Source organism: Corvus kubaryi, unplaced genomic scaffold (genome assembly GCF_017639235.1).
Source record: "Corvus kubaryi isolate FWS band 111438036 unplaced genomic scaffold, C.kubaryi_AGA036_p1.0 37398, whole genome shotgun sequence".
Classification (NCBI taxonomy): Eukaryota; Metazoa; Chordata; class Aves; order Passeriformes; family Corvidae; genus Corvus; species Corvus kubaryi.
Genome location: NW_024581137.1, coordinates 49,278,972 through 49,296,576, shown reverse-complemented (window position 1 = coordinate 49,296,576; position 17,605 = coordinate 49,278,972). Strand labels below are relative to the sequence as shown.

The 17,605-nt window shown below is 39.5% G+C and overlaps 1 long non-coding RNA gene across 1 annotated transcript; it reads right to left on the bottom strand.

Annotated features, from left to right (window-relative positions):
• Positions 1 to 676: 676 nt before the first annotated feature.
• Positions 677 to 15,748, bottom strand: LOC121672090. The gene is made up of 3 exons (XR_006018764.1): positions 15,737 to 15,748; positions 8,561 to 8,566; positions 677 to 770 (listed from the first exon to the last, which is right to left on the bottom strand). It is a non-coding gene; the product is annotated as an uncharacterized LOC121672090 (long non-coding RNA).
• Between the last annotated feature and the right edge of the window lie 1,857 nt (positions 15,749 to 17,605).

Below are 17,605 nucleotides of genomic sequence, written 5' to 3'. Positions count from 1 at the left end.
TTGGGATGGTTCTGTGCAGGGCCAGGAGTCGGACTCAGTGGGTCCCTTCCATCTCAAAATATTCTATGATTCTATGAATGAAGTTACAAAAAATAATTATGCAGAAGCAAATTAAAAATGCTGTGATACGCATCTAGTAAAAGAGTAATCACACCAAGAACCTAAGAGAAGCATGACAAATCACCCAAGATATAGTAACCACCTTGAATACAAGAGATTCCTCTAGACATTTTCTTCTTCTGAGTCTACCTGTATCAGAAAAAGCAAAACAGGAGTCCACAAAAGGGTAGGTCCTGCAAATGGGTGAACGAGATGGGCCAGGAATACTGGATCGCCAAAACATATATCCTTGAGTCAAGATATAACTCTTCAAGCTTTAGTTTTGGGGGTTTTTGTTTTCTTTTTTTACCTACAATGGAAGTGGAAAATTCTGTCTATCTGGGTCACAGTTTTCACAAAATCTTGAAATGTTTTTGAAAAGGAATCTCTTATTTCTGCTTTGCCTTTTGCAAACTCTATACACAACCATACCTAACCAGAAGATTTCCTTAATGGGACACTAATGCATGTTTCCATCTTCCTATCACAGAATGGTTGGGTTGGTAGGAATCTTGAAGTTCCCCTGTCCATGGGCAGGGACACCTTCCTCTAGACCAGCTTGCTCCAAGCCCTGTCCAACCTGGCCTTGGACACTTCCACGGATGAGGAAGCCACAACTTCACTGGGCAACCTCTTCCAGTGCCTCACTGCCCTCATGGTAAAGAATTTACCTGTGTCCTATGTGTTCTTGGACATATACTTAAATATTTTAAAATATCCTAATCTTCAATTTTTCATCATTAAGGGAAAAAAAGTGGTTTTCATTCTAGATACCAGTGCTTTTGTCTCTGTATGTAGTATTTCTATCTTTAGAAATTTTGTCTAAGAACAAATGGAGACAGTGCTAAGGTATGAGTATGCTGAAGTATAATACACATCCTTTGCACATGTCACAACATCTGAGTTTGTAGTTCAGAGTCTCTGGCTGTTTGCATTTATTTCCAGCGTCTGGACCTGTGTACATTTTGCCAGAGGGACACAACAATACAACAATTCTGAATCTGAAAATAGCTTTACTATATTTTTTATTGGATTTTACATTTAAAGTAACTATGATTCTCTATTGCGTAACTCTCATATTCATGTTTGCTATCTGGGTATTAACTGAATAATCCAACACCCTAACATTGCAATATATGTGCATTAACAATTATAATATTAATTTTTAAAAATGAACACACCTTCTAACTGCACTATTTATCTTAAAAATGAGCCCAAGTCAAAATATTCATATCCAGGTCTCAATTTCCCTGTTTTTCAGGTGATACAGATGGACTACTGGCTTTTAACTTACATCCCATTTAAGTAACCTTTGCATTTTTGTGTATATTGCTTGTTTAGCAAGACAAAATAAACTCTAGGATTCAAGTGACTATTTTTTGGGATTCAACAAAGAAGAATAAAGAATACATTTTTATGAGACAGTGTGGCTGAGCTGAGCTGAGGAGCAGGTGTTTGGAATGCATGCAGAGGGATTCAATTGCTGTCAGTGTGTTTAAAGCTGGAGAAGACAGTCAGCACTGTGCTCTTCAGCTTGTAAACTCTGGTTGGTGATGTGATGAGAAACAGTGAATGTTCTGCTTACAAATTTAGACTCTTCATCCCAAGAGGTTCCTACTAGATCCCAGGCTCTGGGACAAAGCCAGGTTCTTTTTTCATGGCCAGTATATTTCAGAACAATAATATATGACATTTGTGTGCCTTCTGAAAGCCCAGAAGAACGTGGTTTCCTTCTTGTGCAATGTGAGCAGCCCTTTCAATCTCCATCAACACAAGTCACAGGGCTCTCTGAGAACCAGGAGAGAATAAATGAAGAATTGGAATATTTATATTATTTTTTCTGTAAATTGCTCTCATCTGTTGGTTTATAAGAGTTTTGCCTTTCCAGTTTATATGTCATATAGGTGAAATAATAATTGCAAGATAATAAATGTATTGTGTAAAGTCTAATAGACTGGAGCTGCAATCAGGGCTCCACCAGTCACTCTCCACTTCCTGGCAGGGAGCAATGCACTTAGTAACATCCTTCAGTGCAATTTCTTGGGTCAGGGCAATCTCAAGCACAGGCTGTGCAGAGAATGGATTGGGAGCAGTCCTGGGAAGGACTTGGGGGAATTGGTTGATGAGAAGCTCAAAATGACCCAGAAATGGGCACTCACAGCCCAGAAAGCCAGATAAGGCTGCATCAAAAGCAGTGTGGGCAGCAGGCAAGGGAGGGGATTCTGCCCTTCTGCCCTTCTGCTCTGCTCTGCTCTGGTGAGACCCCAGCTGCAGAGCTGCCTCCAGCTCTGGAGGCCCCAACAAAAGAAGGAGAAGGACCTGTTCGAGTGAGTCCAGGGGATGCCATGCAGATTATTAGAGGGCTGAAGCAACTCTGCTATGGAGACAAGCTGGGAGAGTTGTGGCTGTTGAGCCCAGAGAAGAGAAGGCTCTGAGGGGACCTGGTAACAACTCCTCCTATGATGTACAGGAAAGCTGAAGAGGGACTGTTTCCAAGTGGAAAGGACAGGTGGAGTGACAGGACAAGGGGCAATGGCCTTAAACTGACAGAGAGCAGGTTTAGATTAGATATTAGAAACAAATTTGTTACTGTGAGGGTGAGTTACTGGCACAGTTGCCCAGAGAAACTGTGGCTGCCCCATTCCTGGAAGTGCTCAAGGCCAGGCTGGATGGGGCACCCTGGTCTAGTGGAAGGTGTCCCTGCCCTTTGAAGGGGCATTGGAACTTGATCATCTTTAAGGCTGTTTCCAACTGAACCTATTCTATGATTCTATGATTTACTAGTGGATGCATTTACATAAAAAGGGGTAATGAATAACATAGTTTTGTACCCTTTTTGCTCCTTATTTATTTCAGGATTATAAGAGCAAGCAAAAAAAGGGCAAGTTTTCCAGTAATATTCTTCATGAATTAATAAAAGCATGGATGACAAATGTTGGATAGAGCAGAGTAGTTGTCAGAGAAGCCTGCAGACACCAGAGTTTGCAGAGACAGCAGAAGGCAAGGTATTTTGAGACAGCACATACATGAGATTTTTAGTAAAGTGAATGATGCATGGCAGGGAGCAGTTTAGGAGAGGAGACACTGCAGGAACATGCCTTATTCTGCCTGCAAGAAAGTTTGAGAATGATAGAATACATCTTCTGAAGAAGCAGTATGGATGGGAAAAATCCAAAATTATTAGAACCACTGTTTTTCTTCATGACATTTCATGGTTATGAGGAAAATCAGGGCAGAATGCCACAAAAACAGCTGTTGCTATGTACTCTATAAAATTGTCCCAAACCAGGAATTAAAGAATCATGAAAAAACCAAATAGAAAAAAAAATAACAAAACTTCTTCCAAAAAAACCAAAACCTGAAGACCTTATACTACCCAAACCATGTTTTAGCCTACATCAGCTCTTTGTTACTCAGGATATGATTTATATTCTGACTTCTGAAACAGTTGGAATAAATAAGTCACCCCAGCAGCAACTGCTTGAAACACAAGTAAAATCTTCTTATGAGTTGATCTGATGTATTTTGGCCCCTGAAAAAAGTGGCAGTCATCATCGCTTGAGTTCACAAACTGTCAGCTCTGTCCAAGGTGCCAGCTTATTACCTCCAGAATATTTGAGATCCAGAAAAACAACATTGTAAGAGACTTTATCAGAATATTTATGGAATGAATTACTGGCAAAGTTGCTGTTATTTGTTTTATTTAAAGGAAGTTTATAGGTGAAAACTGGTCTAGTTTCTGTATATGTATTAAATGAAAGATTCTTTTAGAGATGTGTTTCTTTTAGAGATAGACTATGTGAACTCTTAAATATTTTTTTCATATTCATTTGGAAAAATAACTCTAAGAGTGCCATTAATTCCACAGTTCTCCAGAACAATTTTATATACACTGAAAAAAAGTAAATTATAGTATTCATAACCACTGTAACAAGGTTACAAATTGTATATTTTCAAACATTCATTAATTCCATCAGTCTTCATGCATGCCTATAGTGGACCCCGTGGTGAGTCCGTGTCTCTACCAAACAGCCTCAGGTTTACACAGAAGCAAATGAGAGAAAAACATTTTACAGAACACAGAGGATTTGTCATGCCAGGCATAAAGACAAAACAAGGTCTGTTTTTCAAAACTACAAGCTTATTCTCCCATGAGCTGAACATTGGCAGAAATTTTTACAACAGTTTTAATCTGTTCTTGACACTCTTACTTTCTAAAAATATCTGGTACATCTTGCTGGCACATACAGGACCCTTACGAATTTATTTTGAATATACAAAGCAGAAAATCTGGGGTTTGGCATGCTGTCAGCGTAAGGAGGACACACACAAACCATTGCAAAGTCCTTAGCAGTTCAGCTGGGAGCTTACAAGGTTTCCCTATACTCATGCATGAGGAATGCAACTCCCCATGAATTCAATTGTGGGTCAGATTTGTCTTTTGAGATCAAAGCCCTCATTAATATGTTGGGAGGATGTGAATTCAAAGAGGGAGTTTGACAGTGATGAATGTCACTGTGCATGCTGAGAACTCCTGCTGTACATTTCATTAACATGGGTCTTGCAAACATGTTCTTGCTACAAATCCACCCCAAGTTTACAAAAATCTGCTGAAAGGCTGGTCACATTTTAAAGTTTCCTGAATTTTGAAAGATTTTACTGGTTCAAAAGAGATTCTTTGGATAACATTATGGCCATGCTGATGCTAACAGGAGTTTCATCATTGATTTTAGCAAAGTGTGGTAGGCTGACCTTGGATGGACACCAGGTGCCCACTGTGGAGCTCTATGGGCTGCAGGGGCACAGCTCCTCTCTGGGGTCTTCAACAAAGCCTGAAGGAGAATCTCCACTCTGGCTCCTGGAGCACTTTCCCCCTCTTCTTCACTGATCCTGGTGTCTGCATAGTTGTTTCTCTTGCATATTCCCAATGCTTCCTCCAGCTGCTATTGCTCAGTTTTAGGGGTTTTTTACCCTTCTTGCTTATGTTATCCAGAGGCACTTACAGATGCTGCTGATGGGCTCAACCTCAGCCAACAGCAGATCTGTCTTGGAGCCAGCTGGCATTGGCTTTCTCAGGCATGGGGAAAACTTCTGGAAGTTTCTCTCGAAAGCCACCCATGGCCCCAAAACCTTTTGTGACCAAAACCTTGCCATCAAAACCCAATACACAAGGCCAGAATTTGCAGTCTAATGACTGAAGAGGTTATCTATACAAACAGCCACTGGTTAGAGCTTGCTCTACTTACATTAATGTGGCTACAGCTCAAACCTGCAGTGTTCAGAAAGTTATCTACTTGCAAGCACTTGGTTTGTGCAAAGGTATTTCCTGTTTTAACCTACAAAACTATAGCAAATTGCAACTCACTGTGCTCTGTGAATTTTCTGTGAATGTGTATTAAACAAAAATAAAACCCAAAGCTTGTGGACTAAGTCTTCCTTTGTTTTCTCAAATGCAGTTACAGAGTTTCTTCAGCAGAGGAAGACCCAGTTTCCAGCAAGGAAAGCACGGTGTGTTGTGACCTGAGTGAAAACTTGAGGAGCACCCTTTCCCTTTGGTTCTCCCAAACATAACCCCTGCTTGCCCTCTGAGTCCTAGAAAAATAACAGGTCAGTAAATGTGGTGGTTTGCTGTGAAGACTTCACCACACTGGTGGCTGTGTTCTGATGCTTAACAATAAAAATGCCTTCTCAGACTGGCACATGAAATTCAGTGGCAATGCACATCACATGCCTGCAGTGTGGTCTTCCTGCCCCTGGGGCTTTCCCCAGATGCTCATCATAGCCAAGATTTGTGTTGCAAAGAGGTGCTGCGTAAACAGGCAAACATAATTTTGTTTTATGAAACAAACCAGGACGTGCCCCCTTCATACAAGCAGTCTGACACTCAGGACCCCTGGATACAGAGCAAGTTTTGTTCTTAAAGCTGATTTGGCCTCAAGGTTACAATAATATTAAGCAACATTTCTTTACATGCAATGCAGAATCTACAGGCATTAAACTGAAGAAGCAATTTGCCGGTATCTTAGAAATATTTGGTCAAAGTTTGGGATTTGCCTCCAGGCTCTAAAAATTCTAAAAAGTAGGTCACTCAGAAATAGTCCAGCTGTCTCATATTCCCAGTTATTGTTTGTTAATTTCCCAAAAACATATGAAACAGACCCACTCCACCATACCATCTTTCAAAAAGATTGTGGAAATGATCCTAGTGTCAGCTACACACTTCATAACATCCCTACCAGGAAACTGGATTGCACATGGCTGGGGAAAATAAGATTCAGCATATGTCTTTCATCCTGTTTTTATCCTTTTTCTCCATGGAAAATATTCTCACCTTGGCTGCAAATTTAGATAAAGTTTCAGTCTGTGAGAGGAAATTTGTGTGGTTTTCTTTTTTTTTTTTCCTCTTCTGTTTGGGTTACTTTTAATCCTTCTTGGAGACCTGATATAACCTCAGTTTTCTACATTTTTGCACTTGAGTCAAATATCTGACTGTGATAAATGGCCACAATGAAGTTCCTTGGAAAATTGAGCTGTATCACTCCTGCCTCTGTTGGAGAGCTCCTATATAACAAGATAATAAATGCATTTTCCTTACTACCCCAGCTCCAACAAAAGGAAAAAAAAGAATTATGAAAGAAATGTTGATGTCTTCTGACGAGCTGATAATATCATCTGCTATTTTCTATTCTTAAAATTTGTTATATTATTTAAGAGCCATTATTGCTTTTGCATGAAGCTTCATTCGAAAAGTGCTACATGAAAAATTCAATTCAGCTAATCAGCATAGCTAGCGTAGTGACAGAAATTTCCCATAGAAAACAGGGAGACATAGGAGAAAAAACTCAGCAGAAAGGACCTGATTTATTTTTTTGATCAACTACTGACTCGTGCTAATTTGAAAAAATTCAGAAGAAGCAGAGCCAACACTGGCAAGACAAAGAAAAACTAAATGCAATCAAATGATATTCCAGTGCTCACAATGAAACCATTGCACACTGCAGCTGATGTTAGGATTTCAATCCTCAGAGACAGACAGGTGATTCAGATGCCAAGCTCTTTTGAAATTGTCATACATACTTGGACTTAAAAAGATGCAGATTTCGATTCTGTTTCAGCTCCCACCAAAAGATGTGGGCTTTGAGCCCATCATTTAAGGCATTTAATACTCTTACCTGAATCTTAACAAAATTAAATAGATTCACAAAACCTTTGAAAGCATAGAATATTTCATTTGATCACCATAGAGAGCTAACAGAGGGTGCCCATAACCACACAGAAATCTCCAAAAGGTCTGAAAATACTTTGCCACCGTCTTCCAACACCTTAGAGAAGTTACAGGGAAGCTGGAAGTACTCTCTTCTCTAGGATGCACAGTAGCAGGTCGAGACAGCAGGTACATGTTGTTCCATGGTAAATTTCATGTGGATTTAAGAAAAAAGATTATTCATCTTGAGAAGAATTAAACACTGGAACAGGCAGCCCAGCAAAGCAGTGGAATCCCCTTGGCTTAGAAATACTCCTTGGCTAGACAATCCTCTGGAAAATCAAATCTAAGGCCTGGCTGTTGGCTGGAGATTGGAACAGATGATCTCCAGAGGTCCCTTCCAACATGGAATTTTCTGTAATTCTAACCTGTAATTCACCACTTCTGTTATTTTTAAAATTACTTTGGTAGTGTTCAAGAAACAATAAGTTGTGAAAAGCACATGTTCACCTAATATACCAAAACATGTGAGAAATATGATCATAAGCTCTGTCCATCAGATTCAGATATTGCTTGAAAGTCAAACCAAGGTATTCAGCTGGGGTGAGACTCTAGAGATGCTGGTCACAAGGGCTCTGTCTATCCCAGTTGAACTGGGGATGCCTGGGCACAGAGACCAAGAGGCAGTGAGTGCTCTGTATCTGTGTTAGCAAGCTGTCATTGTCTCCAAAAGAAGGGCCTGCAAGCAAGTTCTTCTTTGGCCTGACGAGTCCTCACTGCCAGCAGGTCCTGTGCAGGGTGGGTGCAAAGAAAGTCCTACCTGGGACAGGCAAAGGTGCTGCCAGATAATGATCAAACCATTCATCAGACAGATAATAGTGGTTCAGGGACCAGAAATGTCCCTGAGCAAACTGGGATTTAAAGCCTAAAAATACGAGAATAGGAAGAAATAGGTCCTTATTCCACTGCACATAGGCCAGCAACCAAACACAAGTTAGCCCAAACTATTAATTCATTCCACTACAAAAGCATAAGTTCACTTTCAAACCAAAATAAAAAGTACTTAGCTTGTGGAACAGATATGGTGAAAGTATCTTATAAATCTATTGAAGAAAAAATTGTACATTATTAATGGCTTGATTAGTCAAGGAAAGGGTGGAAAATTAAACAAACACAATGTCCTTGCTGTCTGAAAAGAGATAAATTGCTAACATGCGTACACCCTGTGTTATGGTGGATTGAGACTACCGGTTTGACTCCTCACTCTTTTTTGTCTGGGCCTTGGCTCATTGACAATACCATTATAGAACTTATTTCCTAATTCTTCAACAGGCTTGTATTGGGTTTGTATTGCCAGATTTTGGTAGTGGAGGCCTATAGAGATGGCTTCTGTGAGAACCTGCCAGAAGCTTCCTCCATGTCTGATAGAGCCAAGGCCAGGCAGCTCCAAGGAGGACCCACCAGTGGCCCAGGCCAAGTGGTGGTGGTGATGCCTCTGGGGTAATGAATTAAGAAGGGGGAATAAAAGTGCTCAAATTCTACAGCAGTCAAGAGAGACAGGAGTGAGAATACATGAGAGGAACAGCTCTGCAGACCCCAAGGTCAGTGCAGAAGGAAGGGGAGGAGATGTTCCAGTCCCCTGCAGCTTCTGATGCAGCCCATGGTGAGGCAGCTGTACCTCTGCAACCCATGGAGATACATGGTGGAGCAGGGATCCCCCTGAAGCCCATGGAGGACCCCATGTCAGAGCAGGTGGATGCCCAAAGGATGCTGTGACCCCTAGGGAAGCCCATGCTGGAGCAGCTTTTCTGGCAGAACATCCAATCCCCTGGGGGACCCACGCTGGAGCAGCCTTTTCCTGAAGGACTCCACGCCATGAAAGGGGGGTACACGTTCCAGAGTCCCATGTGTTGTTCAGTGGCAGCTGTGCAGGCTGTGCCACAGCTTTGGCCTCTGTCACCTGCAAGCAGGGCAGACACGTACAGGGAACACCACTCTGCATGAGCCCAAACAAAAGACATGCCTCCATCAGTCTGTCACGGGAGCATGTGTAGATCTTCCCTGCTACTGTCCCTTCACAGAACAAATGGCCTAGAGCTGGGCCAGGTGCTAGAAATCACTCCCCTATTTTCATAGAAGCAAGTCAGAGTGGGCAGGATGTCACTTTATTGGGTTTATATGGGACATCCTGGGGAAGCGGTGGTTACACAGCCCCCTGTTTTTCTGTACATCCCACTTCAGACACTTTCCCTGTCATTGTGCTGTGGACTTCTGTGAGAGATGGGAAGGAGAACCCAAAGGGATTAGAGGAGTCCTGACAGCACACATGGTGCTGGAAACCACAGCATAGTTGAGCAATAGCATGTGATGACATCTACCATTACTTTTACAAGTCTCTCACATGGTGTTTGAGGTAGAAGGAGGTTCCCAAACCATCCACTACACAGCAGGGACTTTCACACAGCACTTTTCACTTGTTCCTGCCTGCTCCATCTGCCTCTTCTAGAATGTAGCAGCAGCCTCAGGCATCTTGTGTCATAGCTATCCCTACCATGCTAAAGACATTTCTCTGTAACTAATAAGAGTGTTACCTCAGAGAGCTGAGTCTGGGCTCAAGAAATGAGAGATGATAAAGGCTCCGTTTACACAGTATCCCTCAATCTCATGGGATGATTAGCAAGACTGCACTCTAGGAGGATGTGTGCTGAGAGGATGGAGTGGATCTCTGCACACCTGTCCTGCCCCAGCACTGATGCCACGTAAGAGGAGGGGTGTGTGGAGAGGTCCTGGAGACAGCGGTGTGTGAGCAGTCCCAATGCTCAGCTGACAGCGTATCCCACTAAAGGGTCTGGCTGCCAGGGCCTGAAGGACATGCCGGCGAGTTTGGCAGTATTTTGTGGCAATGCAAGCAGTCGGTGAACAAATGCTATGTATGTTCTTACACTGCCATCTTGTGACCGGCAAAGGTAACGTTTGTGCACTGAAACTTGAGAAATAGAATTATTACAACTATTATAAAATAGGACTTACAAGCAATTTCCAATAGCATGCTACTGAAAACTAATGCCTGCAATCAGGCAGTTAATTAGCTACAGGTCATTCATTACTTTTAGTTTTTTCATCTGAAATTTTGAACATTCACGTATCACTGCAATTTTGAACATTTTTTCAAACGTAACAAAGTCACATTCTCTTAACATCTGTATCTCATTTTGGACAAGGATCAAGTCTGGGAACATTGGAAACATTTTGAAAAAGCCATGGTAATTATAAAAAGCCAGTTAACTTTTTTGTTTTGTCTTTTGAGGGGGAAAGCTGGCAGAGTTTGAAGATGTTGAATGTCCTTCATTTGCTGAAAAGGATCTTTCAGAATCCAGTGTTTCTCAGGGAGGACTTACTAGGTGCAATCACTTTCTTGGAAGTTTCTTGGAACTTTCTAGCTGCCAAGGCTTTACCTTCAGTTCTCAGATGCTTGTCTCACATTCTGCATTGTTCTGCACACTGATTATATAATAGATTGACATTTTAAAAAAATAGTTCCTTCAGGTAGTTGGTGGCGTGACTCTTATACTGCTTTCAAAATTAGCACTTAAACTGGCATTGTCTGGAAGCCAAAGGAGGGACTATAACCTGGGGCTACCTATCACTACTGTTATCTAAGCCATGTGAAAGGCTCTGTATCAACTTCTCAATCGGATTCACCCACAAGTTAAACTTCCAACAGTTACCCATTTCAAATTTTTCATCAAAACACCAGCAGTGATGGGATTTGAAACACTTTAGATTAAAAATTAGGGTCAGTAGCATAGTAATGACAAAAGGCAGTTTATGAGATTGCCGAGGTAAAAAAGATACAGTTCCATGGCAGATTCTGACTTCTAAACTATTTTGTCATATAGAGCTCCGTGCCCCTCTTCTGAATTAGACACATTACCTTCAAAGGCAAACAAGGTAACAAGCAAGGAAACTAGATCCTTCCCTCAGTAATCAATGCACCTGGAGTACCCCGAGTTCCCAGAGATCTCCAACTGGAATCCATTCTACAGGTGCAACTGCCTCCTCTGGAGAAGGCTCCTTTTGTTCATTGGCAAAGAGGCCGAGAGCTGACATACAGTGACAGTGATATCAGTGTGCACTGCCCCTGCCTCACAAAGTCGAGTGGACAGAGTGCAGATTGTTAAATGGAACTGGGGGGGAAGCAGTGGTGAATTGCAGTGCAAATACCCTTGTGATAGGTCCAATATAAAGCCCAGACTGATGTGGACTGGCTGTCTATCACTTCCCCACAGCCCCATATGGAAGGACAGACTGGATAAATTATTCCACAGACCTTGCTCTCTTTCTGTTTTCCAAAGAGAAAATTGTTACCTCTGTATTTTAATAATCTGATCCATTTTGAGAATTAAAATTCCAGAATATATAAATGTAAAGTCAGAAACAAAAGAGGCTTCTACTTATCTCTGCATCTACTTATTTCTGCTGATATGAATTTCAATACCCATGGTAAACTTTTTCAGATTACTGTTTACTTGCACAAGTAATCATAAGTGTGTTTTCTTCTGTCCTTTGGTTGGATATATAGTTCAAAAATTAAAGAGCAAGTCCACATTTATGCTCTAAAATTTCCAGCATATTTTATTTATATAATTAACTTGTAAAGTCATCTATTTTTACTGACAATGCCTACCTCTCCCTGATGAGTGACTGAGTTGTGTGACTCTTCATAAAATGAGCATCTGCTACAGTAGGGTTTAGGATTTGTGTCTTCCCACTCTTCTGGACATTTAGAAAATGTATTGGTCTCTTGATGTTTGACTGCAAAATAAGGAATGCACTGTCACATACAAAGTCCTGAACTATCTATAGAGAACACCTCTAAATAAGAAGATTTTATTCAGCCTTGATTTATGGTATTCATCTTACCTAACTTCAGGCACCAACCATGTAGAGATTTACAGCTAAACAAGTCACTTCAGCATCTTTTTACAGGGAGTTAAAATGTGGTTTGAGGTTATGTTCTGCTCCACTTCAGTTATCTATCTGGAGAACAAGATGAATTTATACCTAGATCATAGTGACAAAGTAACTGCTTCTCCACTGCCTACTGTAACTAGGCTCAAATGTAAACCAATCTTTGGTTAAGTTAATGCCATCCCCATCATAAAAACACATTACCAACGCATTAATAAGTATCGATTTGAAGAATAGTTCTCATTTTAGTCCCAGTTCTTCATTTTAGTCCATGTTGTATAATTGTAACACGTTTTACCAGGGCTTGTTGCAAGACTTACATTATCTGAATTGATTTAAGTCTGACACATAGCACAGGAACCTCCCCCAAAGCCTTTCCTAAAGCTGCATTCTGTAATCTGCAAAGGCTGATGACAGTCACAGCACAGTCTATAACATTTACCTGCATCTGTGCTAGCTTAGAAACAGAAAGTTGTTTGCATGGTGTGATAGTGACTGCAGTAGAGCAGGAGGGAAATCTACCAAAGATTTCTGTTTCTTCATGGATAACTGTCTTCTGGAGGTGGGAGGGGAAGGGGAAAGAGGATCTTTTCCTCATTCTTCCAAGAGAAAGAGCTTCAAGCAGACAAATGATTGAAAAAATAGTCCAATCTCCTCTTGATCTACTAGAAGATCTTGAGTATATTATTATTATATATTGTTATCTGGAATTTGGCAGGGTTTTCAACCACATTCACTGGTTCACTGAGAAGTATGTAGAAACTCCTGCAAAAATGTTCTGCCATAATAAGCAGAATATCAGAGTCCAGCTGTGCAATATAGAGGATTTATAGACATAAAAGGTTTCCATTTTACTGAATGATTAAAAAAATAAACTGAAAAATTTCAATGCCAGAAACTATTTTTGTTGGGTTTGGCTGGTTGGTTGTTTTTCTGGAAATGTACTTTAGTTAAAAAAACCACCCAAACCAAACAAATCAACCTTTATCTGTCATTGTAATTAAGTTGAAACTGTACATTATTATTATATTAATCTAAAAAATTATTAAAAATGTACTCACAATTTTTACAGCTCAATCATAATTGTATTGTCCTTACAGTGTTAGACACACATTGCTGAAATTCTTTTTGTTAACAGCACCTAACTTTAATGATTTTCTCTATCGCACATTTTGACGACGCTTTGAAACTTAACAAATTGAGTTTCACTTCTCACTTACAAAATTAAATCAAAATACTGACCAGATTCCAGAGTCTGAGAAATTGAAGTACTAGTTTCTCCTCTTTACAGGAGAAAACCTAGAGTTTTCATACTGTTATGAAGTTATGCAAGATAACACTGAAGTCCAGGCATTTTGCAACCTTGACACGAGCTGGCAGGTCAAAATAAGCTCATAGGTACAGCTTTCACTTGATCTACTAACTGATGTGAAAGCTAAAAGTAGAACTTAGCTTTCAATACAATTTAATTCACCAGAGATGATTCAATTAGGTAAAGCTGAAATCAATTTTTTCGCCCAGAAAAAAAAAATAACGCCAGGGTTATTTTAAAAATCACATTTGTGATGTGTTTAGTATCTACCATTCAAGTTCAAGTCATGTGATACAATAATTCTCAGCAGCCTAAAAAAGAATAGCTGAAAAATCTAAATTAGGAAGATTCTGCCCAGTTTCCTGAAATCCAGCTTTTGTGTTAGCCTGTGTGAAGCTGGAATGGTACTGCACCTGCTGAAAGTTTTAAACTGAGTGCTATTGAAAAAAATCAACAACAGAACTGCAGATTAGGAGAAAAACATAGTCTCCCCTAATCTTTGAGCAGCCTATTTTCCTTCGAGTGCACATGTCATTATCTCAGTAGTGCTAATGGATTTGGAACCATGTGTCCAGAGACCATGCCTGTCTCCAGGACCTCTCTGAGGGATATTGAGTATTTGCAATTGACCCCTCATTGACCTGAAGAAGTTTTGGGTCTTAAACACAGTATTTTTTTGGGTTAAATATAGTAGTGTGTTGTGGCATAAAATCTAGGCTGTGAAAAAGAAAGAGGAAACTTTAAAAAAAATCTGAGCTAGATGGGATGAGCCTTTATGTAGGCATGGTCTGTATGTATGCAGGTCATCATATAGCAGAGATTGTACGATAGGCAGTGTCAGAGAAGAACAAAATTAAATTACAGTAAAGAAGGAATAATCACAATTCTATGAAAAATCATCAGTAACATGTTTTATGCAGTTTTTAAAAAAAATTATTTCTTCACATTTTTGTTTAATTCATCTTTCTTTGAGTCTCATCCAGTAATGTCTCCCTCCCACTCCCTTCATCTGGAATAGGAATCCAATTCTTTAAGTACTTTCTCTTCAACTTACTTTTCAACTCTGTCCCCAAAGCTGAAATTTCAGTGACTAATTGAACAAAATTTGGAATACTTCCAAGCCTACCTTGTCCTCATTGGTTTGACAACGTTCCTGTGCTCTGGTCATTAGTACAGCATGACCCTGCAGAACTAACTCAGCCATGAAGCAGGTTAATCAGTAAATGAATAGAGTTCTTGAACAGAGAAGTTTTATTCTGAGTTCACCAAAGCAATTATGTGTTAATTAATTCTCTGCCAGGCACAAAGTAAGACAAATATAGGAAGTATGATCTTGAGAGAAATAATTTTCTGGCGAGAAGGTCAAATTGTAAACTGATGTAAATTGTCAGAGCTTGCTTTACTTACATTGAGACACTATGATTTATACCTTCTGAGGATCTGGCCCTATTATAAGAGGATTCACTTTTTAAATTTTATTCTTAATCCTAATAACCAAGGGTAAACCCATGCCAGCTGAGCCTTTCTTCAAAGAAAATGAGTTTCCTCTGAAAAATTGCTTCATATGACTTAAATCATAAATAACAAAACTGGTATATCTCCATTTTCTAGATATACATAGAAATGCCTCATTAGACAACATACAAATATATATCTAGAGGCTGAATTTTTTAAATGTTAAGTCCTTAAAAATATATACATATAACTTACTAAACCAAGACAGCATTAAAATCCCCAGGAATATGCAGACTAAAACTTGAAAGAAAGCTTTGGATTGTATATTTTTTTATATTTGAAAAATTAACTCCTATGAGCATAACTTAATTACACCATAGTTCAGAGTGCTGCAAAAGCAAAAAAGCTTGCAAATCTCAGACATAAAATACATCAAGAATCTGTTCTTTTTCCCATTTCAACCAGTAAGATATTTACCTTTCAGTTAAATGGAAACAAAAGCAGGTTTTAGACCACGCAACCTCTTCTTTATTTCAGAACCCAATTTTTTAAGAATAGACATTGAATGGAGTTTCCAGGTTTTCAGATGTGCCTTTTGTAAGCCTTTGAAGGGATTTAACATTCAGTGGATTGACAGGTTTAGTCAATAACATCTCAAGGTACCATTACTTCAAGTCACTTTGGAATGAAGAGACCATCTAATCTAGCAGCAGAACACTGAATGTACACAACTTTTTAATCCTACAGTTGAAAGTCTAAATAAAAATTTATTATTATCAGATTTTTTTTTTAAATGAAAGCATTTCATATGCTGGCTCTGCCAAAGGTGCTGCTCAGTGTGGTTGTCTAGGTATTGTACCTCGTCAAGAAGGGAGATGTCAAGTCTTTGTGCTCCAATTCCATCAGCACCCTGCTTCATTGGTCCCAGTCGTGCTTTCAGTTCTGTAATCATATTTACATGAGAGTGAGATGAGAAAAGCCTTTCATACTGGACTCAGATGAATTGCACAGGTGTAGCTGAAAGCAACCTGCTTCATGCCAAAACTTCGCATGTGAGGTGCCTAAGGGGTTATGATTAATACAAGCTTCTAAAAGTGTAACACTGAAATGTCTTCACTGGGAAATTGATTATAATTCCTCTAAGCTAAGCCAAGTCAGACATATGTATCTCATCTGTAATTTTGCTATAAAATCTCCTGCAATACTTCAGTATTTTTTGCATTCCTGATAGTCAAACACAAACAGAATAGTAGTGATAGATGTGTCTTCTCAGAAGCTATTATTACTTCCAAGCTCACTGCAGTACCCCCAAAGGGGTGCTTCTGAGATTCTTGTCTCTTGTAGGACAATGGGATTTGTATTGTTTGCAGACACAACAGATTGAACAATCAAAGGTGACAGAAAGGTGTATTATATGCCTGTAGGTGACCATTATTAACTACCACTACTAGTCCTGAAAATATTCCTGTTGTAAATGTTTGGATTCCATGGAACCAGCTGGTTATTTTACCACTCCTGGTGATTTTCAACATGTAATATTTATCAAATACTATTCCTTTGTTTGTGATTAATCCCTTGCTGAAGGACAGTGTTTCTTAAGGAAAACAGAGTGTTCTGGGTTTTAAAGAACATAGAAACAATTGTTAAAAAATTAAGTGCCCAGCTGCCCTATTACATATCTAGATAGCCCAAGTCCTTTTGCAGAGCACGTTGACTGTTAAAACTACAAATACATGTATAATAAGAACTACAAATACATGTATAATGAAACAAAGTGCCAGCATTGAAGTTTATCAATAGGCACAAGCAGTTCCTAAGCAAGCAGAGCCACTTACATTGGTTTTTTGTAGCAATGGGGATCTGGATCATCTAATAAATGCTCTGCAGACCCTCCTCTCTCCATCTTACTATAACTTTCCACAAAACTTGTAACAACAATTTTTTTCTCTCTCTTCCTCTCTCTCACACAAACAAAACATGATTGTGTGTTTCCTTTGTTTCCTTAGTTTCCTTTTCCCTTCCAAAAGGGCTTGGGAAGGAAACCATTGCAGAGCAACATAATAAAATTATAATAAATGTTTATATATGATCCAATAAAATACAAGTAAGAACCAAAACTAAAGTTGCACACTAAATTAATATTTCTACATACATATCACATCCCTTCTCCCTGTCTTTTCTTTCTCCAACCCTAAAGACAACAGAGTATGACCTTTAGGAAGGAAAATAATTTCTCTATATATCCTTGAAGAATTTAGTGCTGTGTGAGCCTAATCCTTCTATGGTTTTTGAGAGTTAAAAGAACACATAACTTCTACCTGTAACAGTACTAAAGTGGATTGAAGCCAAAAGAAAGCCAAGAATATCAACAGGGACCACTGTGAATAGGGATCAACAAGTTTCTTGAAGTTCAGTCTCCTAAGATGTGCCAAAACCTCATGTTCCTGCCTGTTTGTAATTTGCCTCACATAAAAATTACTTCCATTATTTTTCCCCATAATGTTCTGGAATTAATAGCCCTTTCATGCACAGACGAGCCCACTTTTGTGATAACAAACTGCTTA